Genomic DNA, 20,251 nt, shown 5'->3' with positions numbered 1-20,251 from the left:
GCATAGTTGCCATTATAGAGGATAATGCTATGACAGGAACTGTTTGTGCGAGAACAGTGGCAGAGGGAAATGGAATCACCAGAAACATACATAACTTCAAATTTCTGTGTGGCTTAGTGTTGTGGCATGACATACTGTTTGAAATAAATGTTGTAAGCAAGAGACTCCAAGGTGTTGACCTTGATATATCTGGAGCAATGGAACAACCAGACAAAATAAAATCATACCTACAGTCTTACCGGTCAGATGAGGGATTTCAAAATGTCCTGAAGAGTGCACAGAAGTTGGCAGAGGAACTTCACACTGAAGTTATTTTCTCACCCATTCAAGAATACAAGAGTCACTGAAGAAGAAGACATTTTGATTACGATGCATGGGATAATCCCGTAAGGGACCCCCAAACAACAATTCAAAGTTGAATTCTTTAACCAGGTGCTAGATTGTGCAATACAGTCAGTTGAAGAACTTTTCATGCAGCTCAAGGAACACAGCAGTATATTTGGGATGTATGATATTCCAAAACTCCTCACTATACCTGAAGAAGACCTACATCACCAATGCAGGGCACTAGAGACAGTGTTGACACATGATGACATGTGCGATATTGATGCAAGTGATTTAGGTGATGAACTGAAAGCCCTTTCAAGATACATTTCAGCAGGATCAACTCCAAAGGGTGTTCTGGAATATATGTGCACAAATAAGTTGACCACCCTCTTTCCAAATGCTTTTGTTGTTCTGCGCATACTTCTAACGCTTTTTGTAACAGTTGCCAGTGGACAAAACAGCTTCTCCAACCTGAAGTTAATAAAAACACATCTACGCTCCACAATCTCTCCACAATGACACAGGAGAAGCTGGTCAGCCATGCAGCCATCTCAATACATCATGAGCTGACCCAGACTGTGGACCTTCAGGAGCAGGTCAAATCTTTGCAACCAAGAAGGCACGGAAAGCACCACTTTACTGATTTAAACAGATAAAAATGCCAGACAAGAAAAGTTACATTTGCTGTTAAGGCATTTGAAAGTTGTGTTACTTAAAATTTTTGACAGGTTTCAGAGTAACAGCCGTGTTAGTCTGTATTCGCAAAAAAAAAAAAAAAGGAGTACTTGTGGCACCTTAGAGACTAACCCATTTATTTGAGCATGAGCTTTTGTGAGCTCACAAAAGCTCATGCTCAAATAAATGGGTTAGTCTCTAAGGTGCCACAAGTACTCCTTTTTTTTAAAAAATTTTTGAACAAGGCATTTTATGCTGTTAATTCTCCCTTATTGGGGTAGGTAGCAGAGCAGTACCATGAGAGGAGTAGAAGAGGAAGAAGGCAGAATGGAGACCTTTCAAAGTTTTGGCCCAAGCAAGGGGGTATGGGGGCGTCATTTGAGCTCCCCGCCTCAGGTGCCAAAATGTTGTGGGCTGGCCCTGTCCCCAGGCAGCGCTCAGCCTCTGCCTGCGTCCCAAGCCTCCCCCTGCTCCCTGTCTGAGCGCTGGGCTTTACTGCAGTAACAGGCTGCTCCCCGCCAGTGGCCCCCGGAGGCCCGTCACGAGCCAGGCGTTGCCTCAATTTCCTTAGGGTTTAAGTGTCCCAATCTCCAGGGCTGCGGGTAGACGCTGCTGTGACGTCTGCTCTTTCTAGCGAGGAGCCAGGGCTGCCCGAGGCTTACTGCACCCGCTCCGAGGCCACAGGGCGCACGGCTCAGCCTGGGGTCCCCTCGGCTTCCGCCCAGCCCCGCTAGTCACCTCCCGGGGCAGCTGCCCTCGGAACAGCGGGGGTTAAACTTCACCCAGAGCCGATTCCTCCGCCAGCAGCCCGGCACCGAGCGGGTTAATCCCCGCTCAGCGCTTTGGCTGCGGCTGGGTCTCTGCGCTCAGGCTCCTCCCCCTTGTCCTGGCCTGAACCATCCAGCAACAGCGATACCTGCTCCGCGCCACCTTGTCCTTCTCTGATGTCATCGCCGTGCGCCGGCAGAGAGGTGGGGGCTGTTGCCTGGTTACGGCTGTCATCCCCATGCGCCGCCGTCCTCTTCCCCCCCCTCCTCCAGCACCAATCGCTCTGGGTGAGACACAGAAAACAAGCGGATCCGAGGCGCGAGCTGCAGCCCGGACCGGCCTCCCCAGCGCCCCCTCCCGCCACAGCCGTGGGGCTCCGGCCGAAGCGGTAACGGGCACCCACGCGTGGCGGCTGCCGCCGGCCTCTGCCTGCGGAGCGCCCCGCGCAGAGACTCACACATGCCTGAGACCAGAGTGGGAGCGGCGCTGAGCCCGGCCGCCTGGGTTCCCCGCGCTGCCTGGCTGGGGCCCTAGCAGCGCCCCGGCCGCTGGAGCCGGTCCGGCGGCTCCCGGTGCCCGAGTGTATGAGAGGAAGCGCGGAAAGGGGGCCGCGGCCCGAGCCACTCGCCTCCTCTCCCGGACGGCGGCAGCAGAGAGACCGGCCCGGGGGGAAGCGAGGGGGCAGCGAGGAGGCGGCGGCTCCATGTGAAGAGACCCGGACACGCACGTGAACCGCCGAGCAGCCCCCCGGAGCCGGGAGGTAGCGAGAGGGATTCGGGAACGCGGCAGCCGAGGGGGCTGGACCCGTCTCTCACTAAAGTTTCCCGGACACGCGGTGTCTCTCGGGACCTGGCGTCCAACTTGCTGTGAAGCCTTAGAGCCCCCGCAGGGAAGTGGATCCCCCTGTTCCGGGCGCAAGCGTGAGCATTAGCCGCACCCTGTATCACCGGTAGCGTGTCTGCTGCAGCCAGAGAGCCAAAGGAGGGAAACTTAACCCGCCGCAGCTGCTGTTGCTCCTAAGGTGAGTGAGGGTTGAGGGGGGGGGTCCAGTTCTGTTGGTCTCTGCTCCGCGCCGCTGATGACTTTTCAGGTGAAACACGCGGATGCAAAGATTTGTACCCCCCATGAGCATGGGCTGGGGACTAAGTGGGAGCATGTGGCTCCGTCCCTTCTGGCGGGGCGGGGGCGCACCATAATCGTAGCAGCCCCGCGCGAGGTATCCCCTGTTTCACATGCGCCTCACGTTGCCGGGAACTTTGCACGGTCTGCTGAGCTAAGTGACCCTCCCGAGAGTGCGGCTCTTCTTGCCTCTGCGAGAGAGAGACACTGCAGGGAAATCCTTATGTTAAGTCAATTCCTATCCGGATACTTTTCACCTTTAGATTTAAGCAGCCTCGGCTTTGTAAAGAGTTACTACAGTGAGAGGGGTTGATAGCGTCCAATCAAAAAACGAGTCTGGAAATTAGTTCCCATTTGAAACTTGTACGTCTCGCTTTGTACTTGCTGCAGCAAGGAACAGCAGAGAATGATACTGAAGTCTTGAACAAAGACCAAGTTTTTTTTAAGCTACTTTGAACCTCCTTCCATTCACTATTGTTCTATGTTAAATCTTAAGAGCTTAACAGAACTTTACTTGTGCTTTATCAGAATGTCTTGTACACCAGAACTGAAAAATACAAGCATCTTTAAAAGCCACAATATTTTAGTGGAGGGATTTTCTAACTCTTTTAGGGTGGGATTCATCTTAATAGAGAGAGTGTGGATTCTTTTCTATGCACAGTTGCATAACATCCCTCTGGAAACTGTTGTAATTGCTTGCATGGAAAAGTAATATTAGGAAAGTATTTAATGCATTTTAGCTGGCTTTTAACACAGTTTAGCAGCTGGAAATAAGAAGGAAGAGCCAGCACCATGTGTCTAGTCATCTCTTCTCACAGTACGGTCAGGTGCTCCATGGGTCTCAGTTTGGGAATCCTATGCTGGGTATTGAGTCTTAGTATACGGAGTGTTTTTATATTGCTACATACAAGTTACTGAAAAGGATCTGGTGGCTTGAGTAGCATATCTTCAACCTCATTAGCCAGCAGTTAAAGTTGCTGCTAAATTAAATAAATAACATTTTATCCCACCATACAGGCTTTGAAAAATGCAAATCACTTTACATTCTGCCTTATGGAGAACTGCATGCTGTACATATGAGTTTCAGAGTAACAGCCATGTTAGTCAGTATTCGCAAAAAGAAAAGGAGTACTTGTGGCACCTTAGAGACTAACTAATTTATTTGAGCATAAGCTTTTGTGAGCTACAGCTCACTTCATCGGATGCATACTGCGGAAACTGCAGAAGACATTATATACACAGAGACCATGAAACAGTACCTCCTCCCACCCCACTCTCCTGCTGGTAATAGCTTATCTAAAGTGATCGCTCTCCTTACAATGTGTATGATAATCAAGTTGGGCCATTTCCAGCACAAATCCAGGTTTTCTCACCCTCTGCCCCCTGGATTTGTGCTGGAAATGGCCCAACTTGATATCATACACATTGTAAGGAGAGCGATCACTTTAGATAAGCTGTTACCAGCAGGAGAGTGGGGTGGGAGGAGGTACTGTTTCATGGTCTCTGTGTATATAATGTCTTCTGCAGTTTTCACAGTATGCATCCGATGAAGTGAGCTGTAGCTCACAAAAGCTTATGCTCAAATAAATTGGTTAGTCTCTAAGGTGCCACAAGTACTCTTTTTCTTCATATGAGTTTGGTTTGTCTAAATTGGGCTTACACATAGACTGTATGCAAACCAAGAACATTTGTAACTACCGTTTGAATGGTATTTCAGATCTAGTTTCAGAATTAATAACATTGGGATAACACTGGTGCCTGCATCTGTTTATAGGGTATTTTTCCTAGCTGTCTTTCTGAAAGAGAAAAAGGAAAACCTTTAAGTTTATCTGACACTTCTAACTGAATGGAGAATAAACTGGGTGACCAACTTTATCTAGATTTATTTTTAGAGTGTTGTTGACTTCCCTCCTATGTTTCCCTCCAATCAGCTTTTACTTTCTCCTCTTTCAATCCTACATTGCAGCGGCTGACCTTCCATCAGAGAGGAATGTATAGGATTCCCTCTAGATCTATTATATAGTGCCTTTATATTAACACTCCAAAAATTGTCATGCTTTTTGTCAAAAAAACTTTATATTTCTAATATCACTGTGAGCTAGGATTACTTCAACCGAAAGATTAGAGAGAGAAATACCTTGATCTGTTTTTTTCAGTTTGTTTGCTCTAAGCATTTGACAGCACTACATGTATACCTACTGTACTTGTATAGTCAGTTTCTCCACTTGTTTAAAGATCTTTCACCAGGAAGAGAGAGACACTTACAAAAGGTTTCAGAGTAGCAGCCGTATTAGTCTGTATCCGCAAAAAGAAAAGGAGTAATTGTGGCACCTTAGAGACTAGTCTCTCTAAGGTGCCACAAGTACTCCTTTCCTTTTTACTCTTTAAAAAGTGATTGTAAAACCTAAAAAATTGCTGGGGTACTTGAAAAATACTAGAAATTTCTTAACTCCTTTTTTTTTTTTTTTTTGAGACAAAGTCACCTTGAGGTGTGCAATACTTTCTTAAACAACAGGAGCATGGGTACAACACTCACTGCATTAAGGACATGCAAGAATTGAGTGATGCCTCAACAACACTCCCAGCTTCTGCTGACTTACAGGGCCAAGGTACCAGAAGTTGAATGAGTTTCCTTCAGTGTAGAGGATTAATAGGATAGTCCAGGGATCAGCAACCTGCGGCATGCATGCCAAAGGCGGCACGTGAGCCAATTTTTACTGGCACGCTGTTGCCAGCCGGAGTCCTGGTCACTGGCCCCACTCAGCCCGCTGCCTGCATGGGTGAACGGAACCACAGGCCAGCAGCGGGCTGAGCGGGGCCGGCGGCCGGGACTCTGCCGGCAGGAGCCGGCGGCCGGAACTCCAGACTGCTGCCGGTCTGGAGTTCCGGCTGCCGGCCCCTTGCCAGCCGGGGTCCCGACCCTGCTCAGCCGGCTGCAGGCCTGGGTGAACGGAACCCCTGGCCGGCAGCAGGCTGAGCATGGCTGGCGACCGGGACCCCGGCTGACAGGAGCCGGCAGAACCCCAGACTGGCAGCGGGTGAGCCACTGCTGGTCTGGGGTTCTGTCTGCCACCATGCTCAGTCTGCTGACGGTCTGGGGTTCCGGCCGCCAGCCCCTTGCCAGCCGGGGTGCCGGCCATCGGCCCAGCTCAGCCTGCTGTCGGCCTGGGATACCAGCTGCCGGCCCCACTCACCTCGCTGCTGGTCTGTGGTTCCAGCCGCCTGGTCCCCTGCCAGCCGGGGTCTTGGCCGCCGGCCCACTCAGCCCGCTGCCAGTCTGGGGTTCCGTGGCGGGCCCCTGTAAATGTAAAATTTATTACTGGCATGTGAAACCTTAAATTAATGAAGACTTCTCAAAGGTTGCCGACCCCTGGGATAGTCAGTGCCTTTTCATAATTAATTTATACATGTGCTTAAAGCAACATGTTATTGTCAGATTGAACTAAACCATTTCAACTTCCTTTGACATAAAGCTGTGTCAATATCCTGAATCCAAATTAAATTTAATTTCCTTTCTTTCATTATTGTCACGCTCTTTATAGCACCTTTTTGCAATGGTCAGATTGTTAGCTGTATTTTTTTTTAAATTGCATATTCTTCTGCGTGGTCCATGCTCATAAACATCTTGATTATTCTGTGAAATCATTATTAATAAAATGAATTTATTTATTTAACAAAACTGAAAATGACTTGGATTTTTAGCTTCTTGGGTTGTCTTAACTTTTTAATTCCTCCCTACTGTGCACCCACTGCTTTCTGATAGTCTTGGTACTGTGCTGGCTTTCTCTTTTTAAATTAAATTTGAAAGCTGTTAGAAAAAGGAGGGTGTGAGAGGTCACATGGTAGGTCTGTCAACTTCAACAATGTCTGCAATTTTTTTTTGGTTGGCTTTTTAAAAAAAGAAAAAAGCTTATAACAACACATGAAACATCACCACTCAGGGTACTCCAATCCTGAATTTAATCTAATATTTGGGCACACTGGCTGTTACTCTTCAAAACATATCCACTAACTGAATTTATATATGTAGTACTTGCATATCTGAAATCAACATGAAGCCCTTGAAGATACCTGAACATCTATAACACTTTTGTGTGAGTGTATACACAACTTCATTTTAGACAAGGAGGAAACAGTTCAGTTGGTGGTGGTGGTGTCTAACAGAGCAAACATTACATTTTAATTTCATTTCCTGTAAATAAGCTAATTGTCCGATGGGATATTAGATGGGGTGGGATCTGAGTTACCCAGGAAAGAATTTTCTGTAGTATCTGGCTGGTGAATCTTGCCCGTATGCTCAGGGTTCAGCTGATTGCCATATTTGGGGTTGGGAAGGAATTTTCCTCCAGGGCAGATTGGAAGAGGCCCTGGAGGTTTTTCGCCTTCCTCTGTCGCATGGGGCACGAGTCACTTGCTGGAGGATTCTCTGCTCCTTGAAGTCTTTAAACCATGATTTGAGGACTTCAGTAGCTCAGACATAGGTGAGAGGTTTTTCACAGGAGTGGGTGGGTGAAATTCTGTGGCCTGCGTTGTGCAGGAGGTCAGACTAGATGATCATGATGGTCCCTTCTGACCTTAGTATCTATGAATCTACATGCTGGGAAGCATTGTTTTAATGAGTTTAGTAAATTCATGAAAGATGATGGAACCCCTGGATTGAAGTCTCCTGTTTATTCACAAAACAGATAAATTGTGAGCAGTGGCAGTGCGAACTTCTACTCACTGACTTTGCTTCACTTCTGACTTCTTAGGATTGAAGCCTCTACTTTTTCGGTTCTAGGTCTCTCTGCAACTACCACAAAGTGTGCCAATTATGATAGATATTTTTGAGATCAACCTGTGGAACTCTTTGCCAGAGGATGTTGTGAAGGCCAAGACTATAGCAGGGTTCAAAAAAGAACTAGATAAATTCATGGAGGACAGGTTCATCACTGGCTATTAGCCAGGATGGTCAGGGATGGTGTCCCTAGCCTCTGCTTGCCAGAAGCTGGGAATGGTGATAAGGAATGGATCACTTGATGATTACCTCTTCTGTTCATTCCTTCTGTGCCACTGTCAGAATACAGGATACTGGGCTACATGAACCTTTGGTCTCACCCAATATGGCCGTTCTTATGAGATATGATCATCTGTTTGGTATTCTTAGTCCAGTTCCTAGGGAACAAATTTTCATTTTACAAAGGCCAGCAAATTTAAGGTACTACATAAACAAATTATCCATCACAAAGCAGCTCTTCTCTCTTTGCTTTAGCTCCATGTGCAGATCTTGATGGATCTGCAAAGAAGTGTAGCAGCAGCTAGAAAATTCATTACTCACATCAAAAATACACAGTTCCTTCTTTAGAAAGCTTTTCTGCCTAGGTGTCAAGATGGAAAATTATGGCCTTACTGGCATAAATGTGTGGTTTGAAGGAACTTGAGATGGATTTAGGGGGGAAAAAATGCTCTCTTGAATTATAAAATGGTCTGGGGAAAAATGTGAAATGTCACACATGAAAGAAATATTTTGATTTATATTGCATTCTGGCTTGCTATTTTTGTGGGGTGAAAGGGAAAGATACTCTGTCAGTGGTTCTTTCCAACAAGACCAGTGTTAATCATATACCAACATATAGTGTAGAAGTAAGCGTTTTTTTGTGTCTACCATATCTGGTTCTGGTTGTCAGTCCAAGTCTGTCTTTTGCCTCTTCCCCTTCTGTCAGATTTAAACAAAAATGATTACAGGTCTAGAAAACATGACCTATGATGGAAGATTGAAAAAATTGGGTTTGTTTAGTCTGGAGAAGAGAAGACTGAGGGGGGACATAACAGTTTTCAAGTGCATGGAAGGTTGTTAAAAGGAGGAGGGAGAAAAGTTATTCTCTTTAACCTCTGAAGGTAGGATAAAAAGCAATGAACTTAAATTGCAGGAGGGCAGTTTAGTTTGGACATTAGGAAAAACTTCCTGACTGTCAAAGTGGTTAAACACTGCAATAAATTGTCTTGGGAAGTTTGGAATCTCCGTCACTGGAGGTTTTTAAGAGCTTTAGACAAACACCTAAGGGGTGGTCTAGATCAGTGGTTCTCAACCTATTTATCATTGTGGGCTGCATTCAACACTACCTGTATGGCCCTGAGGATGTCACATTGGCAGCAGTTCTGTGCTTGATTGGGCCGCAGGTTGAGAACCACTGGTCTAGATAATACTTACTCCTGCCTTGAGGGCAGGGGACTGGACTAGAATACCTTTCAAGGTCTCTTCCAGTCTTACGATTCTATGATTTTAATTTAGGTCAGCATAGTAACTGTGTTCTTCCTCTGTTGTTGTTTTTCGATAGAAACAGCAGGTTTTAAAAAGCTTAGCCAACAAAATTATGATCTAGAAATATGTAAGGTGAGCAGGGGACAGGTGTGTGTAATATAAACTTATTTATATAATGTGCCCAAAGGAAGTTAAAAGAACACTTTTAGGGTTGCAAAGTAAAGCACTCAGAAGATAGGAAATGCCAGAATTAAGGTTTCCTGTACAACCTTAATTTTACCTGGCTTGTGGCCTCAGTTTCTGCCCCAGCTCCAAGTTGGCTTGCCCAGCCATTCTCATTGTCCCCCTTTCCTCCTTCCCAACTCTCATTTCCCTTTCCCTCTGGCTGCCTCCTCTTTCCCTGCCTCTCCCCCCACCCCAGCTCTTGTTTCCAATCTACTTCCCCGACCTCCTTTCCTCCTGCAGGTCTGGCTCTTGTTCCCTCAGCATTTGAATCAGACCGCTTTCTCCTCTACTGTGCTAGGGACCAGTAGGGGAGACAGTCTCCTTGCTCTCTGAGATCAGGTGCCCATACCTGCCCAGCACAGTGTGTAGCAGCCTGCAGCTGCATTTGTAGGGAAGGTCTTGCAGAGCCCCAGGCTGAAGCATGCCTATTGCGGACAGAATTCTCGAGATTTGTCTTTTAAGCTCTAGTAAGTCTCTGCTGAGTATGTGCAAACTGATTTTTTTTCAAAAGGTTTAAAACATGGTCAAATTTGGGCCATTTTCTCAGGGGCGACAAATGGCACATCCCTGACAGAAAAGCCACACTTCTGCCAAATTTCAAGTCCCTGCTCCAAAGCATGGGGGTGTTAGAGCTGTTCAAAGAAAAGGTCACTAGAATTTTGTAACATGAACAAAGCAATGTTTTTCCTTAGCCTTGCTTTTGGGAATGGCTTAACCATTTTGACTGAAATTTTCCAAAGACATTCAGTGAGGCAGATGCCCAGCATGGAAAATTTCAGCCCAAATAGCAAAGTTATAAGCAACTAAAACCAAGGTCTTATGATGGGAAGTGTTGGGCAACTTTTGTAATAGCCAGAGCTGGTAGCACTGACTATAATTACATAAAACTTCCCAAACCCTACACTGAAATAACATAAAGATTGCAAAATCAAACCTTCATAGACATTGCCTATTTTCATTCAGTGCATGAGGTGGATATCGCTCACTGAATTCAGTGTCGTCTTGTCCTTGTCATCTTACTCATGGCTCCAGGCCTTATTTACTGCACACTATCTAGACCCTGCACTGAATACTAACATTAATAATTTTTTCCTGGGCTTTTCTATAATGCTTATTGCCACAGTGTCAATGTGCTTTTTACAAACATTTAAAGAATTTGTGTTCAAAATACCCCTGTTTGGCAAGGTACCGCTCATATTATTTTTATTATGATAGCACCTAGGAACTCACCAAGAACAGGACCCCATTATGCTAGGTACAATACAAACATAGAGTAAGAGACAGTCCGTGCCTCAAAGAATTTACAATATGAGTAGACAAAGACAGTCAAAGGTTAAGGAAAAGGGATATAATGCACAAGCAGAATAAACACTGCGATGGTGTGCAAATGTCCTGTTTTTTTTTTTTTTTTTAAACTTCTTTTCATGGAGTTTTGTTGGGGTAGTCTTTGATAACTAGATCAAGGAAGAGAGGGGATATAGAAGCAAGTGCGGCAAGGGGTGGAAGAGGGAAGGAAGCATGGAGTGAGGCCATCAGCTCCAACCCACTTCTTCACCGTCAGAACAGAGGAGAGAATATCCAAAGTGAAAACTAGAAAGCAATCTGGCAGCATGCTGCTGAGGCTGCTTCAGTATCTAATCCTGCTGGTTTGAGGTTCTCTGGCTTCTAGGGCTGGCTTCTCGCAAGAATTTTTCTCCCCCGAGTTCTTGTGGCTTTCGGGGAGAGGGATGTGCTACACAGCTTGTAGTATTCCCAGAGATGTTCCATGGAAAAAGTAGTATGTGATCATCTGGGATCCTAGAAATCCATTTGCCACAGAAAAATGCAGAATTTGCATTTTTGCAGAGAACATACATTTTTATTTTTTTGCAAAAATGTAAAAAAAAAAAATATTAACTGTTAACTAAATTTTACTGAAAGTTAGGGTGATCGTATTTCCCAAGTGAAAATGGGACACCGCATGGGGTTGGCCCGAGCTGCTCAGGGCTGGGGCTGACAGCCCAAGCCCCAGTGGCTGGCATCTCCACTCGCCCCTCTGAACATTCCTCTGCACCGCCGAGAGGGGGCACACCCCATTTTTTTGTTTTTGTTTTTGCAAAGCTGGGCATTTGTCCCGTTTGCTCTTGCCAACTGACCATAAGGACATCCAGGATAGGGGATAAAAAGGGGACTACCCTCGCCAAAATGGGATGTATGGTCACCCTAGTTCAACTGATACTTACATATCGTGGCTAGGGAAACGAAACTTTAGTGTTTCATTTTAATTGTAGAAAAACATTGATTTTTATGTATTTTTTTTGGAGAATTTTGTTTATCACAGAAAACTAGGATCCCTGGTGATCATGTAATTAGACTGTACAATAATGCATATGCACAAGGGGGCCGTAAGATTACACACACAGCCCAAATTTTGATATTTCCTAACTTTTGAGTGTTGGACTTCTCATCTTCAATGTTCATGTAATAGTTTTTTTTTAAAGTCATTTCCTAGCTTTTTTTTTTTAAAAGCAAAAATAAATTCAAGCATGTGGATCCGCACATGGATCACCAGCAAGGTCGGAACAACTACATCCACAGCACAGATTTTTACCACTAGAGCTAACAGTATAACTGGTAGCAGTAGTAGGGGTTTATCTTCAGTGTGGTCAGTGAGTAGAGGGTTTCAGAGGTATTTGTCTGACAACAGAAGAATACTGAAGTTGCGGATTGATAAATGCAAAGTAATGCACATTGGAAAACATAGTCTTAACTATACATGTAAAATGATGGGGTCTAAATTAGCTGTTACTACTCAAGAAAGAGATCTTGGTGTCATTGTGGATAGTTCTCTGAAAACATTGACTCTCTGTGCAGCAGCAGTCAAAAAAAGCTAGCTAAAGGTTGGGAATCATTAGGAAAGGGATAGATAATAAGACAGAGAATATCATATTTCCTTCTATATAAATTCATGGTATGCCTACATCTTGAATACTGCATGCATATCTGGTCATCCCATCTCAAAAAAGATATATTGGAATTGGAAAAAGGTACAGAAAAGGGCAACGGAAATGATTAGGGGTATGGGACAGCTTCCATATGAGGAGAGAGTAATAAGACTGGAACTTTTCATCTTGGAAAAGAGATGACTAAGGGGGGATATGAGAGAGGTCTATAAAATCATGACTGGTGTGGAGAAAGTAAATAAGGAAGTTTTATTTACTCCTTCTCATAACACAAGAACTAGGGGCATCAAATGAAATTAATAGGCAGCAGTTTAAAACAAAACAAAAGGAAATATTTATTCACACAACATACTCTTTGCCAGAGGAACTCTTTGCCATAGGATGTTGGGAAGGCCAAGACTATAACAAAGTTCAGAAAAGAACTGCAGTAGAACCTGAGAGTTACAAACTGACCAATTAGAACTTGGAACCAGATTTACTAAATCAGGCAGCAGGAGAGAGAGAGCGAGCAAATACAGTACAGTACTTGTTAAATGTAAACTATTTAAAAAAAGGAAAGCAGCTTTTTTCTTCTGCATAGTAAAATTTCAAAGCTATATTAAGTCAATATTCAGTTGTAAACTTTTGAAAGAACAACCATACTGTTTTGTTCAGACTTACAAACTTTTCAGAGTTACGAACAACCTCCATTCCCTAGGTGTTTGTAATTCTGAGATTCTACTGTAGATAAGTTCATGGAGGATAGGTCCATTAATGGCTCTTTAACAAGGATGGGCAGGGATGGTGTCCCTAGCCTCTGTTTTCCAGAAGCTGGGAATGGTGGCCAGAGAATGGATCACTTGATGATTACCTGTTTTGTTTATTCCCTTTGAACTACCTGGCCAGTGTTGGAAGACAGGATACTGGGCTAGTTGGACCTTTGGTCTGACCCAGTATGGCTGTTCTTATGGAGAATTCCCAAGTTCAGTTTCAGGTTCTCAGTGGTGGTATGCTATATTGGTTACAGATCCTTCTGCCCCTATCCCCTAGCAGGTTTGAGGAAACGTGCTCCTTTCTTCTCCTCATACCTGTGTTTTCAAGTGAAGCTGCTTCCTCCTCCTTGGTGCCTGGGTTTTAGCAGTGCCTAGTGACAGTGATTGCCAGTAGCTCGGAGGATCAATAGAGAGAAAAGTCCTGCTCAGTCTCTGGGCTGGAGCATGCTCACTGCAGATGAATTTTAGGAGAATTTAGTAGTCATCCCTTACTAAGCATGTGCAAATGACAAATTTCAAAGGCCTATAACTTTTGAATTTGAGTAGATTTTCACAGGGACAGTAAATTGCATTTCTCTGTTCCCAGGTTTGACCCTGCTGCTAAATTAAATCTGTGCTCCAAAGCAGGGAGATAGAGCGTCTGAAAAAATGATTGCATATTTTTTTGAAACATTGGTAAAACTATACTTTTCTATAACTTTCTTCTGAGAAACTGCAAGAACCATTTTTGCTGAAAGATTAAAAAACAAACAAAAAACCCCAAACATGTAACAGACACCTAGCATTGAACACTTCAGTCTGAACAGTTAAAGTATTTAGGGGGAGGGATAGCTCAGTGGTTTGAGCAGTGGCCTGCTAAACCCAGGGTTGTGAGTTCAACCCTTGAGGGGGTCATTTAGGGATATGGGGCAAAAATTGGTTGGATGAGTTAATTGGGGATTGGTCCTGCTTTGAGCAGGGGGTTGGATTAGATGATCTCCTGAGATCCCTTCCAACCCTGATATTCTATGATTCTATTTTTAAGCAACTGAAAACAGGTTCTTATAATGAAAAGTGTTAGGCAATCTTAACTATAGGCGTTGTTGCCTGCTCTTGCCTATAATTACACAATCTATGCCTGTTGCACTAAATTTTGCAATACTGTTTACTTGATTTACATGTATTACATAAGTTTTCTGTTTCTGTTTTATATTCTCACAAAAGGTGTATTCTTTAAATTTGGTAACTTTATTGAATTATACTTAGATTTAATAAATCAGATTTATTCTTATTAATCAGTACTCCTGCCCCTTCACTAGTTTCTTGACTTAAGGTCCTTTGGGGAATTTCATAAGTTGACGACATGTCTGTGAGTGTTGGATCTGTATTTCTGATTTTGATGAAAGAGACTATATACTTGAATGTTATAGTGTTGGTGGCCATATAAGAATTTCGATATACAAAAGGAAATAGAGAGAACTGTCTAAGCATTTGCAGAGGCTAAGGGTATAGGATAAATTATATTATTATGTTTGTTCCAGATCCACTACATTTAAAAAACATAGTATGAAAAATAGTCTGTCTGAATTCTCCATTTATAAATACTTTATAATTGCTTTCTGTTGTATTGAAGGGGTACAGTCAATTTAAAAATTACACTTCTATATGGAAAGTATGAAACCTGATCTAATGCATATAATTTAACTGTGAGCCCCTGCCAGGCCACATCATGGGAGAAGTGCTTTCTGTGCCAGGAGTGAATTAATTGGGCTTCAAATCCTGGGTGGCATGGGGAGGGGAGTGAAAAAGGCTGTTAATGTTAATTTCACTTCCAGCCCAGTGAAAATTTTGTGGGAGAAGAAGAATGGAAGTGGGGAGAGAAACTAGGCATCTGAAAGTGGATGGGGACTACATGGGGAGGTGGTCTAAAAAATCACAGATAACACAATGGAATTAACTAATATGTAAAAAAGGGAGATGAAGAGGAAAAAACAACACATGGGGGGCCGGGGGAGGAAATAGGTACCACAGAACTTACATAATGGATCACATCAGTGGTCCATCTATTCCAGTATCCTTCTGACAGTGCTACTGCCAACTGGAATCCTGTTTGGGGCAATTATTGGATAATCTGCCCCAGGTTAAGTTGGTAGTTAAAGGTTTGATTATGTCATGAAGCTTGAGGGTTCGTTATAGCAGTGGGCTAACTCCATTGTAGTTAAGGTTGAGCAGTGTTTTCTGTTTAAAGGTTGACTATTCTAAATGTTTTAAAATCTGTACTTATTCAGATTGTCTTGAAACTAACTATGCATCTTGGGGGTGAGGAGTAGGGTTAGTGGCCCAAATTTGGGGTATTTTGAGAAAAGGATTCCCCAGTAGAATCCCTTTAAAAACAAACCCCAGTATCTTACAAAATCACCTGATTCTTTTTATGGTTTTTGTGCGCACTTGAGGTTCAGACTATGACTTTAATCATCCCCCATCTGATATCAGTTGATTGACGTTACTCAGGTAATGTATGATGCTTATTGCCCCACTGGGGAAGCAATATTGGAAAAACTATGGACCACAGAGTTTAGGTCTCCAAAATGACTTGTGCCAAAACTATTGAGTCAAAGAGACTGAAGTGTACGTGTTCTGTGCACTGAGGCAAGGACTCTATTGAAGTAAGAGAGATTCTAGGCAGACTGTTGTCACAGTGACTGTGTGGCATAGGTGCTGACTCCATGGGTGCTCTGGGGCTGGAGCACCAATGGGGAAAAAATGGTGGGTGCTAAGCACCCACCGGCAGCCCCCTATCAGTGCCTTCCGCCCGCTGGCGGGCCCTGCTGATCACTCCTCCCCCCCCAGCACCTACCACCTGCTGCGGATCAGCTGTTTCGCAGCATCAGGAGGTGTGTGTGTGGGTGAGGAGGAGCGAGGGCACAGTGTGTTCGGGATATGGCATGGAACTGGGTGGAGCAGGAAGAGGCGTGGCGGAGCGGGGATGGGAAGAAGCAGGGCAGGGGTGGGGCATTGGGGGAAGCGGTGGAGTGGGGGTGGGACTTGGGTGGATCTGGGGGGGGGTAGCACCCCCCCATCAGATTAGAAAATCGGTGCCTATGCAGTGTATTGACATTAGTGAACTTGAGCTACACCATGCACTGAGTTTGAGCATTGCCTGTGGCAGCTTTCAGAGATTGTGTTTTGCACATGATCCTCAATATATGTCTGCGTTATGCAGATACTCCTTTTGGAAGTTTTGCCCCAAGACCAAAAATTCTAGTTTGTGATCTAAAATCGACTGTGATTTTACTTCAGAAGCATTGTCATGGAAATTAGTATTGATTAGAGTGTTCCCCTCTATGGTTCAGCAAGAGCACCTCAGCCATCACATCTCTTGGGCAAAGTCCTGCATTTCTTCCCTCCTGACCAAGGTGGGTAGGGTTGTGGTATTTCCAAACTGTCAGCTCCCTGCCTATGCTGGGACCTCCCCAGCAAAGTCAGGCTGCTTAAGCTCACCTGCTTTATTTTTCTCCTCAGAGATGGTAATCAGTGTAATTGCCACAGTTAAGGTACCACACAGCTCTTTCCAAGCAAGCACATTCTTAAGGAAAAGAATTACAGAGAAAACATATTAAAGACATGCTGATAAGCTTACAAAAGAGATCTCCCCCAACTCCAACAAGGACTCTGGTTGGTGATGCGTCCTTCAAACCCCACACAGGGTTTTTTTCCTATAGTCATGAGTTCATCCTAGCTTCAGCTCAGAACAAGCACATTCTGTCTTAAGGAGCGTCACTGGGAAAAACTCTTTTGCCAAGGATTGGGGCCCCACTTGGACCAGATTTCTTGTTTGGTGGATCAGAAAGAAGGCCCTGCGACAGTTTAAACTCAAGATATTCGTTCGAAAATATTTCCTTTGAACCAGTATATGCGACCCTCTCGCGGGGTGATGGTAGCTTTCGGGAGGTGTTACAACCTGAGTGAGTGCCTCCGATTCAGAGCCCTATCTCTCAGGACAACAACCAGGAGCCAGAGCGATTTGGTGGGCTCTGCCTCTCAGAAGGGGTCTGACCCCTCTCCTTGCCCCCTTCTCTCATAAAAACTGGGATTTGGGAGTGGAGGGGAGCTGAGCTCCTCTTTCTAACACTCTATGTGAGCGGGTATTTGGAGGGGGTCCACTTCACACCTCTCTGAACTTTCTGTGCAGCAGATGATGTGTGGAGCCCTTTTTTCATATACATTAGGCCCTGATTTTGGATAGGTACTCTGCATCTCCACTCTCCTGTCTTGCTCCTTCTTGTCTCCACCTGATACGTTCAGTTCTTACAGCCCCACCACTTTCCCACATTCTCGTAGCCCCTCCAAGCTTATCAAGGGCATGGAGTGGTGGGGAGGGCTCTGAGCAATGCATGTGTGGATGGAATTTTGGAGGAGTTGGAGCAGTGGTTGCGGAATCTGTGCTATTATGGGAAATGTGGGGAGTTGGAGTAGAGAAGGGAAATTTGTGTGTGTGCTTGTGGGGTTGGAACTGTGCAGGGAAGAGTGGAGTGGAAAGGAGATTGTCAGGCATGCAGTAAGGGATGATGGGGGAAATTTTAGTTCTGTTCCCCAGAATCTCCCATCATCAATCCATCTGTCAGTCAATGGCCCCCATCACAGTAGTATCTGAGTGCCTCACAATTTTTAATGTGTTTATTCTCACAATGCCCCTTTGAGGTAGTATTGCTTCCGTTTTTACAGAGGGGACTCTAGACCTGTACTTGGGTGGCTTGCCCATGCTACTGTGTCCACACTGCTGTTAACACGAGCAAAGTTAGCATGAGCCTGTCTACCCGTGCTGGGACGCATGCTTCCAGCTGCAATGTAACATACCCAGTGAGACTAAGGGACTTTCCCAGGGTCATGCCGGAAGTTTGTGGTGGACTAGGGATTTGAATTCAGGTCTTCCAAATCCCTGCTCCTAACCAGGGGACTATCCTTCCCATCATGCCCCCTCTCAATGTCCGAAATGTCCCCAGTCTCCATGCTAGACCTTGTTCGTGCATCTTCTCTCCAGTTCTTCAACCTGCAAGTCCCATGCCCACACCTACATCTGTGTCTGTAGGAGGGAGAATTGGTTAGCGCTGGACACAGACAGAGGTGGGAGACGATGCAGTAGGAGACTAGATCAATATGCTGCCAGAGCATTCTAGGGCTGAAGTAATCATTGCCGAGGAGGGGAGAGCTGGGCTGTGGTATGTAAGGGTGCTGAGGAATTACTTTAAAAAAGCCTAAGGAAATTAAATGCCCAGAATTTAGATAGCACAGAGTTAAGATTGACCTTCCAGAATCTGGAGAGTGGCTAAATGTAAACCTCCGAAAACCAGGAAATGCAAAGTTAAGGTGGGAGTTACTACTTTAACACAGACTTATTGTAGTTGTCTTTGAGCAGTGCCCCAATAACACAAGTACTCTAACTCTCTATCCCAGCAGATACAACAGAACACTTTAGGAACAGAGCACGTGGACCAGGGTGGATTTGATTTAAATCACTAGTCAGGAAGGCTCAATTTAATCATGGATTTCTACATAAAAGTGCATTCTTGTTGGTTGTTATAAGCTTAATACATATTCTTTACAACTCAGAGATAGATGTAGGTTTCATTTTTAGAAGGATGCACACACTATATATTTTTAAAGTGATTTATTTTGAAAAATTTCAGATTAGTTTTACAGCTATATCAGAAAATGAATGATTGGTTATTTCATTTACCAAAGGTAATTGAAGCAGATAGTTCACCTCCCAGTGACTTCATAAATATCTATAATTCAATAGGTTAATCATTAATATTTGGAGGATTTTCTTGCCATGTATTAGGAGGAGAACATCACCAGACAGACTTTCAAATTGTTTGATTTAACTAAAACAACGTTATGTATTCTGGATTTTTTTCTTCAACAGCAAACATATAATATTTTAATACAACAAGCATGTGAATTTGAATTTAGTTAAACATTCAAGTTTTTTTAAAGTCAGATTTGTTTTTGTTAAAATTGTTTTTAACTAAAATAGTTAAATGAAATACTTAAAAAAAAAAACCAACAAAAATTAAATCGACTGTGTCAGCCAGGTCAACACGATCTGATCAACGTAAAATATTGGCTTCTGCAGCTAACTCCATTGTCTTCACCTTCATTTTCCTGTTTGTTCATATCTGGAAAAGAAAAACAAGCTTCCCTGCTTTTTCAGGTCCCAAACGATTTCTCAATTTGGAATGAATTAGTCCAAAGGAAGAAAATATTCTTTCTACACCATCGAAGAAGCTACTGCTGTTAAAAGTGAGATTATCACTTCAACAGTCTCTGAATCCAGGTGCTTAGGTGACTTCCACCAGTTCACTAGTGTGACTTTCTTTAAAAGATCATCAGCAAACATATTTCTTGAATGGTTCTTATTACCAAACTTGGTCTCTTTTATGGCCTGCTGCCATGATAGGTTTTTCCTTCTAGTGAGAGAATGCCATGGTAGATCTCATGACACTCAGAAAGACCTCTGGAATATGCTGCTGAAACAGTTTCACTTTGTGTTTCCTGCCTGTCCCTCACTTCTCACATTTATCTCCAGACTTGTTCTTGTCCAGATCTATTTCAACAACAATCTTCTATTCATTGAACTTTTTGAAACTTTGCACTTTTAGAGAGAGGTAAAGGATTGAATCTGTGTACACAAATTTGTGGAGGGACAATATGGTTGAGGTCAGTTATTTCTCACCTCTGTGTGTGTATGTATTTATTTATTTATTTAAAAACATTTTTTGCTGTTAACAAGCATGTTATCTCTGGAGACATAAATCCACAGTTTGAGAACTGCAAAACTAAGCATCTCTGATGGTAGCTTCTAGACTGAGCACTGAGTCCCACTGGGTAGATAGAAAGATTAACCTAAATAATCTACACAGAAGCCCCTGGAACCCCATAACACTGGGTCCCTAATCCATGAACTATTGGAACTCATTTACAAAATTTCTTAAACATGTCATGAATATATTGTCTCATACTATAGAATTAGAATTTATAATCGCTATTCCATGATGAGACACTATAGCTCAAAGATACGTCTTAATTAAAACTATCTTTAGATAGGTTTTTCCCTCAAAAAGCATTTTATCAAAAAAATCAGATTTTTTTTTTTAAATCATTGATTTTTATCCACCTTGACATGGGCATTATAGACTACAGGTGAATGTTTTTGCTAAGGC

The 20,251-nt window shown here is 43.8% G+C and overlaps 1 protein-coding gene and 1 long non-coding RNA gene across 5 annotated transcripts in view; one reads left to right on the top strand and one right to left on the bottom strand.

Moving 5' to 3' along the window:
• Positions 1 to 2,590, bottom strand: part of LOC140910456 (uncharacterized) — a 40,052-nt gene extending 37,462 nt beyond the window's left edge. Inside the window, exons 1-2 of the long non-coding RNA XR_012158600.1 lie at positions 1,919 to 2,590; positions 240 to 343 (exon numbers count right to left, since the gene is read on the bottom strand). This is a non-coding gene — a long non-coding RNA (uncharacterized lncRNA). The remainder of the gene's footprint in view (positions 1 to 239; positions 344 to 1,918) is intronic.
• Positions 2,019 to 20,251, top strand: part of FBXW7 (F-box and WD repeat domain containing 7) — a 283,629-nt gene continuing 265,396 nt past the window's right edge. For all 4 annotated transcript variants that reach the window (XM_073341352.1, XM_073341354.1, XM_073341355.1 and 1 more), the window contains exon 1: positions 2,019 to 2,791. The gene's annotated coding sequence lies outside the window, so the exon portion shown is untranslated. The remainder of the gene's footprint in view (positions 2,792 to 20,251) is intronic.

Source organism: Lepidochelys kempii, chromosome 4 (genome assembly GCF_965140265.1).
Source record: "Lepidochelys kempii isolate rLepKem1 chromosome 4, rLepKem1.hap2, whole genome shotgun sequence".
Classification (NCBI taxonomy): domain Eukaryota; kingdom Metazoa; phylum Chordata; order Testudines; family Cheloniidae; genus Lepidochelys; species Lepidochelys kempii.
This window is presented reverse-complemented; position numbering and strand designations above follow the sequence as displayed.